Here is an 18,257-nt window from a genome sequence, read left to right as displayed (position 1 = left end):
TTAGATTTTCTATTTCTCTGTTTACATTACTTCTCTGTTATTCCATATTATCTCTTTTTTCACTAAAGTTCTTCTATTAATAGTAATTATTTTAAATACTTTGAGATTTCAACACGTATCAAATCTAAGTCTTGTTCTGATGCTTGCTGTGTCTCTGAAGAATATTTTCCTTTAATCTAAGTATTTCAGTTGTAATTCGTTGTTATACTGGAACCCTGTTGATGTGGTAGTAAGGTATGGGAGAGGGTGAATCATCTGTTCTATTATGATTACATTTCACTCTTACAGTGAGACTTGAATGGCCTTATTTTCCCTTTATGTGAGACAGATAGTCTAGAGAGCCACTAATTGCCATGCTTTCAGGATAGATAAGGTTATGGTAAAATCTTCTCTTATGGGGAACACATATTTCAAGACTGCAACTTTTACCTTCACCCCAACAGAAACATGAGAAATTTTTTCTTTAATCTCCATGGGACAACTTGGTAAGTTTCCCAGAGTGATATCCCATGAAACCAAATGGCTTCAATACGATTGGGGTCCCAGGAGGCTATTACTCTGGTGCTAGTTCACACTAAACCTCCTGGGATTCATCATACCAGTTAATCATTCTTTTTTATTTTTTTCTTTTTCTGATTGAACTCAGGGACACTCAACAACTAAGCCACATCCCCAGCCCTATTTTGGGTTTATTTAAAAACAGGGTCTCACTGAGTCCTTTTAGCACATTGCTTTTGCTGAAGATGGCTTTGAACTCACAGTTCTCCTGCCTCAGTCTCCCAAGCATGTGCCACTGTCCCAGGCTGGTTAATCATTCTTACCAGTTTATTACTCTAGTTGCTTCTGCTCCACATAAATTGATCTCAAGTATAATCTTTTGTATTTACAAATGTCTCCAGATTTCAGTGTGTGGTTTGTCTTATGAATACAATTCTACATGGCTCTAAGAAAGGCATTAATTTTAATTTACATAGCTTTTTTCCTGATGTACAAATTAGGCAGTTCCAACTGCTTTGCATATTAGAGCTGAAACCAGAAGTCCTAATAGTCTTAATCTTCTAAATATAATTCAAAGCTGTTATTAGGTATGTGCAAGTTTATGAATACCATCTTTTTGGCAATCTGTACTCCTAATAATTCCTTTTGACTTTCTGTTCTTTTGGAAATTAATAATTCTAAACTATATTTCTTTAGTTATAGACTATAATACATTTTCTTCTGATTTGTTTCTAAATTTTCTGTCTGAATTTGTTGTACAGTTTTTCTCTTTTAAGAATAATTTTAGAGAGGAGGCGGCTCAGCACAGCGCTTGGACTTGGAGCAACCACTGGGGCTCTGGGTGGCTGCCTGAGGAGGAGCTGTGTGGTGAGCTGTTTAGACTCAGAGTGACTGCTTCTGAACACGGGAGGTTGCCCGGAGGAAGAGGAGAAGCGAGGCGGGTCGCTTGGTCTGGGAGAGACTGCATCAGAGCTACAGGCGGTTGCCAGAGGAGGAGCTGCGTGGTGAGCTATTTAGACTCAGAGTGACCACTTCTGAACACTGGGGGGTTGCCCGGAGGAAGAGGAGAAGCACCGCGGGTCGCTTGGTCTAGGAGTGACTGCATCAGAGCTACAGGCGGTTGCCAGAGGAGGAGCTGCGTGGTGAGCTGTTTAGACGCAGAATGACCGCTTCTGAACACCGGGGGGTTGCCTGGAGGAAGAGAAGCGTGACGGGTCGCTTGGTCTAGGAGTGACTGCATCAGAGCCACAGGTGGTTGCCAGAGGAGGAGGCGAGTGGTGAGTTGTTTGGACTCAAAGCGACCGCTCCTGAACACCGGTGGCCTGCTGGAGCAGGAGCACGGTGGGTCCCTTGGTCTCCGAGCGACCGCTCCTGAACACCTGGGGGGGCTACCCCGAGGAGGAGGAGGAACACGGTGGGTCCCTTGGACTCGGAGTGACTGCCTAGGGCTACGGGCGGTTGGCGGGAGGAGGAGACGCGAAGTGAGTTGCTTGGACTCCTAGTGACTGCTTTGGAAACCGGGCGGCTGTCTGGAGGAGGAGGTGTGTGGTGGGTCTCTGGGTCTCAGAGCTATTGTACGGGGCTCCAGGTGGCATCTCAGAGGAGGGGCCACATAGCCAGGCGATTAGGTGCAGAGCAGGGTCCCAGGACCTAGGCGGCATCTTGCTGGAAGAGTCGCACCAAGACACACCTAGGGGTGCAGCAAAGTTTCCAGGACTGCAGGCAGATTCTCTGAGGAGAGGCAGCCTAAGGAGACTTGTCTGTGAAGGGTGAGGCTCCCAGGCCCAGGAGGTAGATCCGGACCACTGGGACGTTGCAGAGGAAGACAGCCCAGGCCAGGCGGTAGTTGTAGATTGAGGGGAACCTCTAGGAGGGGAACTGACCAGCGAGACCTCCCCACCGGGTGAGTCTTCCCTGCCGGGTGAGGTTTTCCCACAAGGTCGGTAAAACCAGAGACACAGGAAAAAACAGGCCACGCCTCAGCCCGCAGCCTAGTTCCCTGTTGGATGACCATTGGTCAACAAGTGGAGGCACCTCTGCCCACTATCAGGGAATATACCCCACCTGAGGATCACCAACACTAGAGAGGCAGCTTCCTCATGGAGCACCGCGTTATCAACTTCCTCCAAGACTGCAGGCTACTGAAGGATAAGAGGGGATATTCTAGAAATCTTCAGGGATATTATAAGTCGATAGAGGAAATCTGCAATATCTTAATGACCCACTGATTCCTGAACAATATGAGAAAACAAGGGAAGAAAATGCCCCAAACAAATCTAGATAATACATCAATAAAATCCAACGACAGCATGGCAGAAGAAATGACAGAAAGGGAGTTCAGAATGTACATAAATAAAATGATCAGAGAAGCAAACGATGAGATGAAAGAGCAAATGCAGGCATTGAATGATAGCACCAATCGACAGTTAACAGAGCAAATTCAGGAAGCAAAAGATCATTTCAATAAAGAGTTAGAGATATTGAAAAAAAACCAAACAGAAATCCTTGAAATGAAGGAAACAATAAACCAAATTAAGAACTCCATAGAAAGCATAACCAATACGATAGTACACCTGGAAGACAGAACTTCAGATATTGAAGACAAAATATTTAACCTCGAAAACAAAGTTGAACAAACAGAGAAGATGGTAAGAAATCATGAACAGAATCTGCAAGAACTATGGGATATCATGAAAAGGCCAAATTTAAGAATTATTGGGATTGAGGAAGGCTTAGAGAAACAAACCAAAGGAATGGACAATCTATTCAATGAAATAATATCAGAAAATTTCCCAAATCTGAAAATGAAATGGAAAATCAAGTTCAAGAGGCTTATAGGACTGCAAATACACAAAATTACAACAGACCCACACCAAGGCACATTATAATGAAAATACCTAACATACAAAATAAAGACAGAATTTTAAAGGCTGTGAGAGAAAAGAACCAAATTACATTCAGGGGGAAACCAATACGGATATCAGCAGATTTTTCAATCCAGACCCTAAAAGCTAGAAGGGCCTGGAACAACATTTTTCACGCTCTGAAAGAAAATGGATGCCAACCAAGAATCTTATACCCAGCAAAACTTACCTTCAAATTTGACGATGAAATAAAATCTTTGCCTGATAAACAAAAGCTAAAAGAATTTACAAAAAGAAAGCCAGCATTACAGAACATTCTCAGCAAAATATGCCATGAGGAAGAGATAAAAAATAAAGAAGCAAATCAGCAAAGGGAGGAATTATCCTAAAGGAATTGTCAAATAAAGGAGGAACCAAGATGTGTCAAAAATAAATAAATAAATAAGTAAAATTATAAATATGATCCAAATGACCGGGAATACAAATCATATCTCAATAATAACCCTGAATGTTAATGGCCTGAATTCATCAATCAAAAGACATAGACTGGCAGATTGGATTAAAAAGAAAGATCCAACAATATGTTGCCTGCAAGAGACTCACCTCATAGAAAGAGATACCCATAGACTAAAGGTTAAAGGATGGGGAAAAACATACCATGCACATGGACTCAGCAAAAAAGCTGGAGTATCCATCCTCATTTCAGATAATGTGGACTTCAAGCCAATGTTAGTCAGAAGGGATAAGGAAGGAAATTTCATACTGCTTAAGGGAAGCATAAATCAGCAAGATATAACAATCGTAAACATCTATGCCCCAAACAGTGGCTCATCCATGTATGTTAAACAAATCCTTCTCAATTTTAGAAACCAAAAAGACCATAACTCAATAATACTAGGTGACTTTAACACACGTCTCTCACCACTGGTCAGATCTTCCAAACAAAAATTGAACAAAGTAACCATAGATCTCAATAACACAATCAATAATTTAGACTTAACAGACATTTATAGAATATATCATCCAACCAAGAGCGAATACACTTTCTTCTCAGCAGCACGTGGATCCTTCTCTAAAATAGACCATATATTATGCCACAAAGCTAATGTCAGCAAATACAAGAAGATAGAGACACTACCTTGTATTCTATCAGATCATAATGGATTGAAGTTAGAAATAAATGAAAGAGTAAAAAACAGAAACTACTCCAACACCTGGAGATTAAACAATATGCTATTATATGATGAATGGATAACAGAAGATATTAGGAAGGAAATTAAAAAATTCTTAGAGGTAAACGAGAACAAAGAAACACCATATCAAAATCTCTGGGACACTATGAAAGCGGTACTTAGAGGAAGATTTATTTCATGGAGCACATTCAATAAAAGAAGTAAAACTCAAAAAATAAACGACCTAACACTACAGCTCAAAGCCCTAGAAAAAGAAGAACAGACCAACACCAAAAGTAGTAGAAGACAGGAAATAGTTAAACTCAGAGCTGAAATCAACGAAATTGAAACGAAAGAAACAATACAAAAAATTGACAAAATAAATAGTTGGTTCTTCGAAAAAATAAACAAAATTGATAAACCTTTAGCCACACTAACAAAGAGAAGACGAGAGAAAACCCAAATCACTAAAATTCGGAATGAACAAGGAAATATCACAACAGACACGACTGAAATACAAAACATAATTAGAAGCTATTTTGAAAATCTGTACTCCAACAATATAGAAAATTTCGAAGACATCAACAGGTTTCTAGAGACATATGAATTGCCTAAACTGAACGAGGAGGACATACACAATTTAAATAGACCAATTTCAAGCAATGAAATAGAAGAAGTCATCAAAAGCCTACCAACAAAGAAAAGTCCAGGACCAGATGGGTTCTCAGCCGAGTTCTACAAAACTTTTAAAGAAGAGCTCATTCCAATACTTCTCAAAGTATTCCATAAAATAGAAGAGGGGGGACCCCTCCCAAACTCATTCTATGAAGCCAATATTACCCTGATACCTAAACCAGAGAGAGACACATTGAGAAAAGAAAATTTCAGACCAATATCCTTAATGAACATCGACGCAAAAATTCTCAACAAAATGTTAGCAAATCGCATACAAAAACATATTAAAAAGATAGTGCACCATGATCAAGTGGGTTTCATCCCAGGGATGCAAGATTGGTTCAACATCAGGAAATCAATATATGTCATTCACCATATCAATGGACTTAAAGTCAAGAATCACATGATTATTTCAATAGATGCAGAAAAAGCATTTGATAAAATACAGCACCCCTTCATGCTCAAAACACTAGAAAAAATAGGGATAGTGGGAACATTCCTTAACATTGTAAAGGCCATCTACGCTAAGCCCATGGCTAATATTATTCTAAATGGTGAAAAACTGAAAGCATTCCCTCTAAAAACTGGAACAAGGCAGGGATGCCCTCTTTCACCACTTCTATTCAATATCGTCCTTGAAACTCTAGCCAGAGTAATTAGACAGACCAAAGAAATTAAAGGGATACGAATAGGCAAAGAAGAACTCAAACTATTCCTATTTGCTGATGATATGATTGTATACTTAGAGGAACCAGGAAATTCCACCAGAAAACTTTTAGATCTCATAAGTGAATTCAGTAAAGTAGTGGGATATAAGATCAATGCACATAAATCTAAGGCATTTCTATACATGAGCGATGAATCTTCAGAAAGAGAAATGAGGAAAACTACCCCATTCACAATAGCTTCGAAAAAATTAAAATAATTGGGAATCGATCTAACAAAAGAGGTGAAAGACCTCTACAATGAGAACTACAGAACACTAAAGAAAGAAATTAGAGAAAACCTTAGAAGATGGAAAGATCTCCCATGTTCTTGGATAGGCAGAATTAATATTGTCAAAATGGCCATACTACCAAAAGTGCTATACAGATTCAATGCAATTCCAATTAAAATCCCAATGATGTACCTTACAGAAATAGAGCAAGCAATTATGAAATTCATCTGGAAGAATACAAAACCCAGAATAGCTAAAGCAATCCTTGGCAGAAAGAATGAAGCAGGGGGTATTGCAATAGCAGATCTTCAACTCTACTACAAAGCAATAGTAACAAAAACGGCATGGTATTGGTACCAAAATAGAAAGGTGGATCAATGGTACAGAATAGAAGACACGGACACAAACCCAAATAAATACAATTTTCTCATACTAGACAAAGGGGCCAAAAATATGCAATGGAGAAAAGATAGCCTCTTCAACAAATGGTCCTGGGAAAATTGGAAATCCATATGCAACAGAATGAAACTAAACCCATATCTCTCATCATGCACGAAACTAAACTCAAAATGGATTAAGGATCTCGGAATCAGACCAGAGACCTTGCATCTTATAGAAGAAAAAGTAGGTCCAGAGCTTCAACATGTCGGCTTAGGACCAGACTTCCTCAACAGGACTCCCATAGCACAAGAAATAAAAGCAAGAATTAATAACTGGGATAGATTCAAACTAAAAAATTTTCTCTCAGCAAAAGAAACTATCAGCAATGCGAAGAAAGAGCCTACAGAGTGGGAGAAAATCTTTGCCAATCATTCTTCAGATAGAGCACTAATCTCCAGAATCTATAAAGAACTCAAAAAACTCTACACCAAGAATGCAAATAATCCAATCGACAAATGGGATAAGGAAATGGATAGACACTTCACAGAAGAAAATCTACAAGCAATCAACAAACATATGGAAAAATGTTCAATATCTCTAGTAATAAGAGAAATGCAAATCAAAACCACCCTAAGATTCCATCTCACCCCAATTAGAATGGCGATTATCAAGAATACAAGCAACAACAGGTGTTGGCTAGGATGTGGGGAGAGAAAGGTACACTCATACATTGCTGGTGGGGCTGCAAATTAGTGCAGCCACTCTGGAAAGCAGTATGGAGACTCCTTAGAAGACTTGGAATGGAACCACTATTTGACCCAGCTATCCCACTCCTTGGCCTATACCCAAAGGACTTAAAATCAGTATATTACAGAGATACAGCCACATTAATGTTCATAGCTGCTCAGTTCACAATAGCCAGGTTGTGGAACCAACCTAGATGTCCTTCAATTGATGAATGGATAAAGAAACTGTGGTATATATATACAATGGAATATTACTCTGCCATAAAGAATGATAAAATTATGGCATTTGCAGGCAAATGGATGAAACTGGAGAATATCATGCTAAGTGAGATAAGCCAATCTCAAAAAACCAAAGGAAGAATGATATCGCTAATAAGTGGATGAGGACACATAATGGGGGGTGGGAAGAGTTAGTGTTAGGGTTAGAGTTAGGTTTAGGGAGGGGGGAAGAATGGAGGAAGGAAGGACTGTATAGAGGGAAAAGAGGGGTGGGAGGGGTGGGGGGAAGGGAAAAAAATAACAGAATGAATCAAACAACATTACCCTATGTAAATTTATGATTACACAAATGGTATGCCTTTACGCCATGTACAGACAGAGAAACAACATGTATCCCATTTGTTTACAATAAAAAAAAATTAAAAAAATAAAAAAAAACAAAAGAATAATTTGAATGGATTTTCCCCTAATATGATAGTCATTGTCATACAATAGGTAAGTTGAAAAATTTGTATTCAATGTGATAGCTGATATGTTCATAATCATTTCTGGTCTTTTGGTTTTTCTAGTTATTATATTTTTATTTTCCTATTTCTTCTTCTATAGCCTTGTAATGATTTTATCTGGTCTTCTTTAATTCTTCATTCTCCTTGGTCCTAAGTTCAATGTATGTCATTCTGTTTCTAAATATGGTTACCCTTTGATTTATTGTTGTTACAATGGTCAGGTTGTTTTGATTTAATACTAGTTTTTAAATTCATATTTACATTATGAAAATCTTAAGTTAATTAATACCTCTATCCTCTTCCCAAAATACTCAGAGCATGAAAATCTTTATTTTCATTATATTGTTATTTAGCATTTTCATTATATTATATTGTTATTTAGCATTTTTAAACCTTGAGTTCCAGCTTTTGATAACATGCATTTTCAAGTCCTTCTTGCTTTGTGAACTCATAACTCCATAGTGGATCATTTCCATTGGACTTTTATAAGTCAAATAAAATCTCACATACTTTAAAGTAATTTAGTAACTAAGATCCTAATCCATAGCTTTGACCAAAAAAATCACAATAACATTAATTTTAAAAATAGTAGTTCAGCATTTTATTCCAGAAAATGAAAATGTAGCAGGGTTTCTTGTAGGCCTTAGAGATTGTCTGCTGACAGGAATTTAGAATATTTTTGGGTTTTCTGAATGGGTAATAGAGAATGCACTTGATCCTACTTCAAGTGAAGACTTCTTTGAGATCCAGGAGTGAGTGCACTTAACTTTAGATGAAAATAAGAAATAAAATATACTGCTAAGATTCTAAATAAATTGAGTTTTGGGAAATTTTGATGTTCTCCTGACCTACATAAGGAATAATATTTACTGGTTCTGTTGATGACAATTGGGCTCTGGGTGTGTTTTATTTATTAGGATTTACTTACAATTTAAATCTTCCTATATACAACTTGTTTATACTCTGCATTCTACTGTGCATTATCATTTTGGCCTCAAACACAGTATTTAACCTTTTTTGAACTTAGTTTTCTATATATATGTCAAAAGGTGATAATACTTGCCCACAGTAACTCACAGAACTACTGTATGAGTTAAAAAAAATAAAAATAAAAAAGAACAGTGGAGAAGCTGAGGATATAGTTCCATGTTAAAATACTTGCTAGTATGCTCAAAACCCTGGGTTCACTCCTCAGTACCACACACACACCCCCCCACACACACACACACAAAGACTAGTAGAGGATAGTGTTTCTGGGTTACCAAATAACATGCAAAAATAAAGGAATGCTTTACTAAACAGGACAATACTGGAAAACTGCATGTGAATGTTGTCATGGCTCTGATGAAATGAGTCATCTTGTCAGGGATGCAGAATATATTCAATGTTCTCCAAATACAACATATTTGAAGTATAAAATGGTAATAAAAGCTGAAAATATCATTGCATTGGGGAACTTATGCCATTTTTAGTACTTTATAATTTATATTTGATATAAAAATCTGGATAGAAATTATTTCATATAGACTGCAAATCTAGACAGATCAACTATCTGGTGGAAATCTATACTTAGAATGAATCTATTTTATTTTGAAGGAGTGAACAAGAAAGTTTTTTCCTATTATGTGGTACCACTTAAGAAGCCAGAAAGCTGACTCAAAGAAAATGATCAAACAATAGTGGCATATACAGCAGAAGTGGTATCTTTGGCTACTCAAATCTAAGACACTGATTAGTTCTTTATAGTTCTAGGACTCTGAGTCAGTGATTTAATGAGTTATAAGGTTTTTTCCCCAAATGTACATTTCTTATGCCAATTGTCTTTTTCTTTTTACAGCAGGGTTAAATGCACAGATACAATATTATTTTGAGGAGGTATTTTTAAATAAAAGACATATAAATTTAGTGTAAAATTTAATGTGAAAGCTTATCACCCACCATATCTCATTTAATCTTCATTAAAATCCTGTCAAGTAGGCATTGCTATTCCCATTTTACATTTGTGTAAACCAAGACTTAAAGGAGTTCAATAATTGTCCCAGGGTTATGCATAAAGTTACAGTACTGAAATGTAAGCTCGTGTCTATCTGATGCCAAATTCTCACCCTCTTTCTGTAATTGAGAGACCCCAATAAAATGATGAGCAATCCTTCAAGATATTTCTGAACTGTACACATGGAATCTGAACAATTGCCTATGTGGCATTATTTCAGAGGAGACAGTTATGCTTCCAAACATTTCTATCTGCTATAATTCATACTTCTAAAAAGGATCCATTAAAACCCCAGGTAGCAAGTAGATTTCATTTAAGTACTAGTTCTGACTGGGTAGCAGTCACTGCCTGAAACACCATGTTGAGAAAGCTTCTGAGGAAAGCACCTCTAGCCTCAGTGGGAAAGAGTTATAAGATCAATTAGCAATGCCTGGTGGCACAAGTGTCAAGTTTCTGCCATCATGGAACCAGATTTTTATTACCTTGATTTGAGTGGTTAGCATCATCTGCTAATAGTTTAATTCTCTTGAGAGAAGGCAGACATTCAACCTCATCATTTCTTACATCTCATTCTGAAAGGAAGTTAATGAGATATTATTCTAAGAGAAGAATCTGATAGTCAGAAGGGACAGGAGATTTCAGGAACACTACAGTCATGGTTAAGAAAGAAAGAAGCACTGGGGAGAATGGAAGGAAGTTCAGGTACTTAATCAGGCTTTGCTCATCTCATGTGTCCAGAGCAGCATTTCTTAAAATCACAAAATATTAATCATAAGGCAATTTTGGATGGTTTCACTCTTGGTTCATTGGTGTTGTTTAGGATTATATAGGTACCTAAAGTCTCATAAAAATGAAAATTGTTATATTAATTAGAATTTCCTTCTGTCTGAGCAATGAAATTGCTTTAGTCTTTGCTAGGATCAGAAGGAATTAATCTGAGCAGTGGTAGCTTACTAAAGGAAAATTACAAAACTGTGTCTACATTTTCATACCCAAGAAGTAGGACAGGACTTGAGGAAATCTAGGTGGAAGAAGTAGCCAAATAGAGTTTAACCTGTGTTACTTAGATCTTATCAATGAGCATCTTCCAGAGGCAGTTCAAGAAAAAATAAGGTCTGGTGGCTTAGGGTGAAAATAGAGAATAATTATCTGAGATGAGCATACAATCAAATACCTACCCTCCCCCAAAAGAAAAACTAGGAGTCTATCATAGGACCTACTGTGTCCTATTGGTTACTATTTTTATTTTCACATTGAGATCTAACAAAGCATATTTCTCAATTCAGTCACCATTGTCCATAATGTGTTGGTTTACTCAAATACTTAGAGAGTTACATTTTTCATGAGTTAATTGATTTGACCAAATGAAAATTGGTGATGGTTTTCACATCACCAATTCTAGTTCACATTGTAAATTTAATTTGCTACTTGTCTTGATTTTCTATCACTAATAGAATGTATATATTTAAAAATTAAGTTTTCAATGCATCGTTCAAATAATTCATATAAAAATCAAACTTGATATGGTTTCCCATGTGAAGTAAGAATATGAAGTGAACTCCCTTATACTAATCTCATTTTGCCATTAGCCACCACTCAACTGAGCAAGTAATATCTCTAATATCTTCACAGAATTTAATTGGCCCAATAATAGCTACTTCATAATATTTATAGGATGCTCCTTCAAGGTGGTGAATATACTTAGAAAAATCAATGAATGAAGTGTGGGCCTTAGGGAACTCTGGTAGTGATGGTGAATAAGTTCTCATAGATCAAGAATCAAGTCAAGAATCCAAGACAAGTAAACTCTATGCCCAGCACAAGAATTGAAGAATTGGAGACTTAAAAGATGTCTAGTGTAGCAGAGCTATAGTTTATCCATAGACAAGGTCCAGAGCATGGGCAGATACCTCTGAGCCAGAGGTGACAACAGACAAGTGATGACAAATGCCTTAAAATTAGAATAAATAATGGTTGTGTAGACTTTCAGTATTCCAAAACCTGTTTTTTCAAAAAATATTTTATGACTAAATATTTGCAAAATACTCACAGATATGGAAAATAAAACATTTTAATGAAATTAAAATTTTAACTATAAAACTACCATCAAAGTTGCTGGTAGATAAATACACTTATAGTTAACTAGTGGATATATCAATTGATTCAAACTTTCTGTGGATAATTTGGCAGTATGCATAATCCTTTAAAGTGTTCATAGTCTTTGACCCAATAATTCTACCTTTGGGAATTGGCCTAGAGAAATACACTAAAATACAATGAAAGACTTATGTTTATTTTTATTGAATAGTCTTATCTGAGGAATAAATAGGACTTAAATAAGCAATTATTAGTTGAATAAATTAATGCCATATAATACATTAATTAAAATATAAAATATTTCTAAAGTGATTTGGAAATTATCATAAAATAATACATAAAAATGAAGAAAATTGTTTAATAAGTATGGTCTCAAGTGAAAAAATACATCGAAAGAGGAAAATGAATTAATATCAGTAGCATTTAACATAAGATAGGATCAGTAGAGGCTATTTACAATTTCATCTCTACAGAGTCCCGTATTATACCATGCATTATTTCAATGATAATAATTATGATAATGAGTAATTTGATGTCATATTACATTTGACTAAAAAAAATATTTAGCAAATGCTATAGACTAAACGTCAGTTTGACCTCGAGTTTCCTGTGGTAACACCTAATACCCAGGGCAATAGTATATGAAAGCAGGGCCTTTAGAATGTAATTAGACTATGAAGGTAGGACTCTCATGAATGGGATTAGTGTCCTTACCAGAAAACCCCCAGAGAGCTCTTTACCCCTTCCCCCATGTGAGAATATTTCACAAAGTTGGTCTTCATGAATAGGAAGTAAGCTTTCATCAGACACCAAATCTGCTGGCACCTTGGATGTTAGACTTCTCAGCCCCCAAAAATGTGAGAAAAAAGGTTTGTGTTAGTTATAAGTCACACAATCTATGGTATTCTGTTATAATTATCTGAATATACTTAGTCAGAAATAGGGAAACTGATGCAACAAATATCTAAAAATGTGGAAGCTGCTTTTTAATTGGGTAATGATGAGTGAAGAATGGAAGACTTTTTGAAGTACTTGTTGTAAAGAACCTAAATTGCCGGGAATGAATCTTTGAAAGCAGTTCTGGAGGGGGCCCAGAAAGAAAGGAGGAGAGCTATAGAGAAAGTCTACAGAATAACTAATCTGGAACAGAATGATATAAGAAATTTGAACAGTAAAGGTTATTCTGGTAAAATCTCAGACAGGAATGAGGAACATGGTATTGGACACTGGAGGAAAGGATTTCCTTGTTAAAAAGTAGCAAAGAACTTGGTTGCATCGTGTTCATGTTCTAGTGCTTTGGAAGGTAAAAATTGCTAGCAGTGAAACTGGATACATACTGCTATTTTTAATAGTTTTGAAGGTGCAGTTTGATCTCCCTTGACTGCTTACAATAAAAGGCAAGAAGAAAGAAATAACTTGAAGATGGAATTAAGCAAACTGGAAGGAGAACTTAAAATATTTGGAAAATGCTGGAGCTGTGCATGCTTCAAAAAAATGAGAACACTAAGGATGCGTCCAGGTGGCCTTTGGTAAAGAAATTAGTATGGATCAGTCTTCTCAACCAAAACCCAGAGCTATTCTCCAAGACCAGGGAAGAATGACCCTCAAGGCATGTTAGAGATCATCAAAATTGCTGCTCATATTACAGACCCAGAATGAAGAGCCTTTCGCAGAGCAGATTCTAAGGAGGGGATATTAACACCTGCAAGACCTCAACATACACTGTCCTCTGCCACCTTACTTCATGGACTCTGCTCCCCCAGTCCATATCCATTGTCTTTGGTTGCCCCAGGTGTAGCTATGCCAGAGACCTGTGCATTGCAGGCCATCGTGGCTATTCCATGGGAGTATACTGACCACAAACTTTGGCATCATCTTCAGTGCCTCTGAGGCACGGCTACCTCCAAATAGATTTCAAAGTACTCACCTCAGGGTAACCAGGAAGATAGGGTCCAGGTCTAGAGCCACTGAGAGTCATTCCACAGCCACAGGATGCTACTTCCAACCTAAGGAGGACTAGAGGGCAAAACTTCAGGACAGAAGAATATTTTTACCCTTAAGTTCTAATGATATTTGTACCATTAGGTTTTAGACTTAAGTAGGACCTGTCACTCCTTTCTTCGTTTTGTAATTTGATTGACTATCCAACGCCTCTTCTGTGGTTGTAGTTTGTAAAGATCATTGGAGGAGGTCTGAGGAGCTCCAGGAGAGGCAGAGCTCAACTCAAGACTAGTGTGATTCTTGACAAATATCACAGAAATGAATTCAAGGATGCATCAAGTAGAGGCACAAAGATTTATTTAGGAAAGCAGAGACATTCCTAAATGTGGGCTAGCTCATAAGTGAGAAGCACTTCTGAGGTAAAGCAAGAAATAAACATTCAAAAGAAAAGGTGGACCATCTGAAGGCTGAGGCAGCAACCCTCTGGTCTGGAGTGTTCGTATTTATAGGACAGTAAAAAGGAGTTGGACTACAGGTGGAGTCAGGGCTAAGTTATGTGATTTCATACCAGTTATCTCATGCTTTCACATTGCCCTCATGTCTGGTTACATTTTACAGGCAACAAGGGCACAAGTCAAGGGTGTGAACCAGGATGCTCAGGAGTTGCTTGTTTTGCATGCCAATGGTTTATGGGTCCTTTTCTTTTGGGATTCAGTATAAATACATATTTTTTCTGTAATCCCAAATTCTTATCTCAGAAGCATGTAACTTGTTCAGTATCTACCATGTGAGGACACAGGGAGAAGATAACCATCTATGAACCAAAAAGCAAGACCAAACACCAAATCTAATAAAACCATTGTCATGGATTTCCCAGTCTCCAATACTATAAGAAATAATTTGTGTTATTTTTGCTGTTGCAGCCACAACAGACTAAGAAAGAGATATTGACATTATTTCTACTTTATAGGTAAGAGCGCAGAGATAACAGTAAATTGAGTTATATAAGATTGTAGTGCCTGCAATTTGCAGAGCTAGGATTAAAGTCCATCTTTAGTGATTTCTCATTCCATATCCCTTCTACACATCCCTTAGTGCTTCTTGCATAAAGAGAATGTGAGGCAGACACATGCAGCATCAATGGCTAAAGCCAGTTAATTACCATAGTAGTTTAATAAGATGCTAGACACAAAACTGTATATGATCTCATCACTCAAAACAATAGCTTTGCCTCAATTAAAGTTCTTGTTTTCATTTCACCTTCATATCTGATCTTCTTGGAGAATTTAAACTGTCTCTAGCTGTGAATTAAAGAAACCAATTTCAACTTTCCCAGGGTATTCTTTTTTTCTTTTGCAAATATCAAAATTATCTTGATCACTTTCCAATGTTTGGGGACTTTTTCCCAAAGTAAATGTATCAAAATTCATAGTGAATTTCTCCTTTTTAAATTGCTTTTTTTTTCTTCAAATCCTGAGTATGTGCACTCACTTCCCTTCTGTCCCCTAATATTGAAAGTTTTGTGGTGTTTTAATTGCCTTGAAGTGTGTTTTAAGCCATTCTGTATGATATAAGCTTGTTGAAAGCACACACACAAAAATGTAATCTGTGACTTATTTAGAATCCTGAAGAAATAGTGCCTCTACATTTTGCAGGAACCAGGATGCTTTTCAGATTTAAGACTTCTGGATGCATGGGGGTGGTTTCAAAATACAAGCCTCAGAGCTCATGCGGTTCTAATTTTGGTCTTATTTTCTGGAAACGTATAGCCTCTGAGTTAATTTTAGGGTCTGAGGAAACTAACATCACAAATCCTGCCATTCACATAGATTAAAACACTTTAGGCCATCTGCCCACCTCTAAACAAATCACTGTGACCAGTGGGATGCACTGAGCTAATTATCTCATTCCAGTCACCTCAGCTTTGCTCTCTTGGCCTCACCAAACTCTACCTACTGATTATTCCTACCAAGTTATAACCATTCACAAATGGAGGAGATTTATACAAAATATCTCCATAAGTTGTAACGTAGAGCAGACAGATGAAATTGCCCAAGAACTGAAAGTACTTATGCTATGTTTGATCTGCAGACTTAAACCAGATTTATACGTCTGTTCTCCATCAACCTAAGATAGATTTTAATGAATGCAATCTCTATACAACTCAAAGTAGTAAAATAACATCATATTCTTACTTCCTTGAACAAATATTTGAGCATTGTGTAGACACAACTGACCTAAACCCCAGACTCCTTGAGAAGTTAAACAGGAAATGCAGGAGAGAGGTATTAGCTTGGACTGTGTTCAGGCGTGGTGTCTGGAAAATTGATTTCAAATTCGTTCTTTTAATACTCTTTCTTTTTCTCCATTTCAGTGTGTGTGTGCTTACCTGTCACAAAGGCTGCTATTATATGTCTGCCTCTGAATTATAACATCAGGCAATTAAGATTCACAAAGTGGTAGAAGATTTATAAACAAAAGGAAAGGAATATCCTACTAAAAGCCAGGAATTATCTAAAGCTTATATTCTTCGTTTACTGAAGTAAAATTTCCCTTAATATGTATAGGAGAACTTTATATGCATGAACTTATGTTGTAGATAGTATGATTTGAGGAACTCCTGAGGATATTGGAAATGGTATACCTATAGGGATTTCTAAAAGGTCAAATGGGAAAAGTTATGAAACAGGATTCAGTTTGAAATAATGATGGATTTGACTCACCTGTTAAAACATTTCTAAAATGAACAAAGGGAAAGCTCAATGAATAAATTTAGAGAATTCAGTGGCCAATTTTAACCAGTATACTTTGAGATAGCATCTTGTTATATAAAGCATAGAAAATTTTAGGTATAATGTGTGCTACATTCAGTTGGAGTTCTATGCAAGAATTTTTTATTTCTTAAAGCCTAAGGGAGTATCTTATTGGCATGAGAGCACTAACTCCTTGGGAAAGAAACAGGAAACAGAACTACAGCTACTATGAACTGTTACTTTTAACATTAATGGAACACCTCCCCATATCTTTTTTTTTTTCATTTCTTTTTTAAAGATATTGGAAGGAATGTACATTACCATCTGTCTTGTAGGTTTCTTCATTCAGCATAATAAAGACCTCTTAACATATAGTGACCATACTCTCAGGGACAGTGCTCCATTGAAGATGGGCCTTATGCTACCATTTCTACAGACATTTATATAGTACCTGTTCTAGATCGGGTGCTTTCATATCCAATGGACATACAGAAACAAATACGGTCAGACCCCTGCCATCAGAAAATTCTCAATTTGAAGGAAGAGACAGCCTTCCCAAATAGGTAAATATTGTAGATTGTCATAAACATTAGAAGTAGATACAATGGAATTGTATACAATTGAATGCAGATGCTCCTAGGAAAGTATTATTCTTTGAGGTATCAGGGAAATATAAGGAAGGCTGCATTTTAACTGTCTTAAAGGATTATAAGAACTTGCCACACTGGGGAAGATTAAAAAAATAGGAGGAAGGAGAAATCAAATCATAAGGAACACATTGTACAAGGGCATGTATACAGAGAAACTTAGAGCTGTAGAAATTCTCTACAGACTCCTGATATCTTTATATTGTAGATGAGATATGTGCAAACTGGAAAGGGGATAAGACCTGCACCATCACAGCATGTGAAAGCAGTGCCTCTCAAATAAGTGTTCTTGCCAGTTTCCATTACCTCTGTTTCTGCAAATAGAAAATGTCGTGGACAATTTCTGGAACACTTCTCAATCCTACTTAGTTTTACTTGTATGGATTCTTGCATTTTAAAGCCAGATGGATGAACAATCCCATACTCTGATGCACTAGTATATTTAAAATCATTTAGCAATGGAAACACACAGACAAGCACAGAAGGAGGTTTTCTTTCAGAACCTTTTAAGTTTGTGTTCTGCATTGTCAGAGCCCTCCAGAGAACAAACTCCTTAAAGCTACCCATACTGACTTAAACATTCATCCATTTATCATGTATGACAACCTTTAAAACTTGCAATATTTACAACATAGCAAAAGAGTACAGGTAAGCTAATTATAGCAGATATACAGAAAAATAAATCTGTATATTGATTGCTATATGTGTTGGTATAATAATGAAATACAACATTAAAATCAACAATGATAACAAAAATAGTTAAGTGAAATGAATCTTTACCTAAAATATAGAAAAGGTGGCATACAATATGTTTCAACATATATTTTT

Source organism: Sciurus carolinensis, chromosome X (assembly GCF_902686445.1).
Source record: "Sciurus carolinensis chromosome X, mSciCar1.2, whole genome shotgun sequence".
Lineage (NCBI taxonomy): Eukaryota > Metazoa > Chordata > Mammalia > Rodentia > Sciuridae > Sciurus > Sciurus carolinensis.
Note: the sequence above shows the minus strand (reverse complement) of the source record.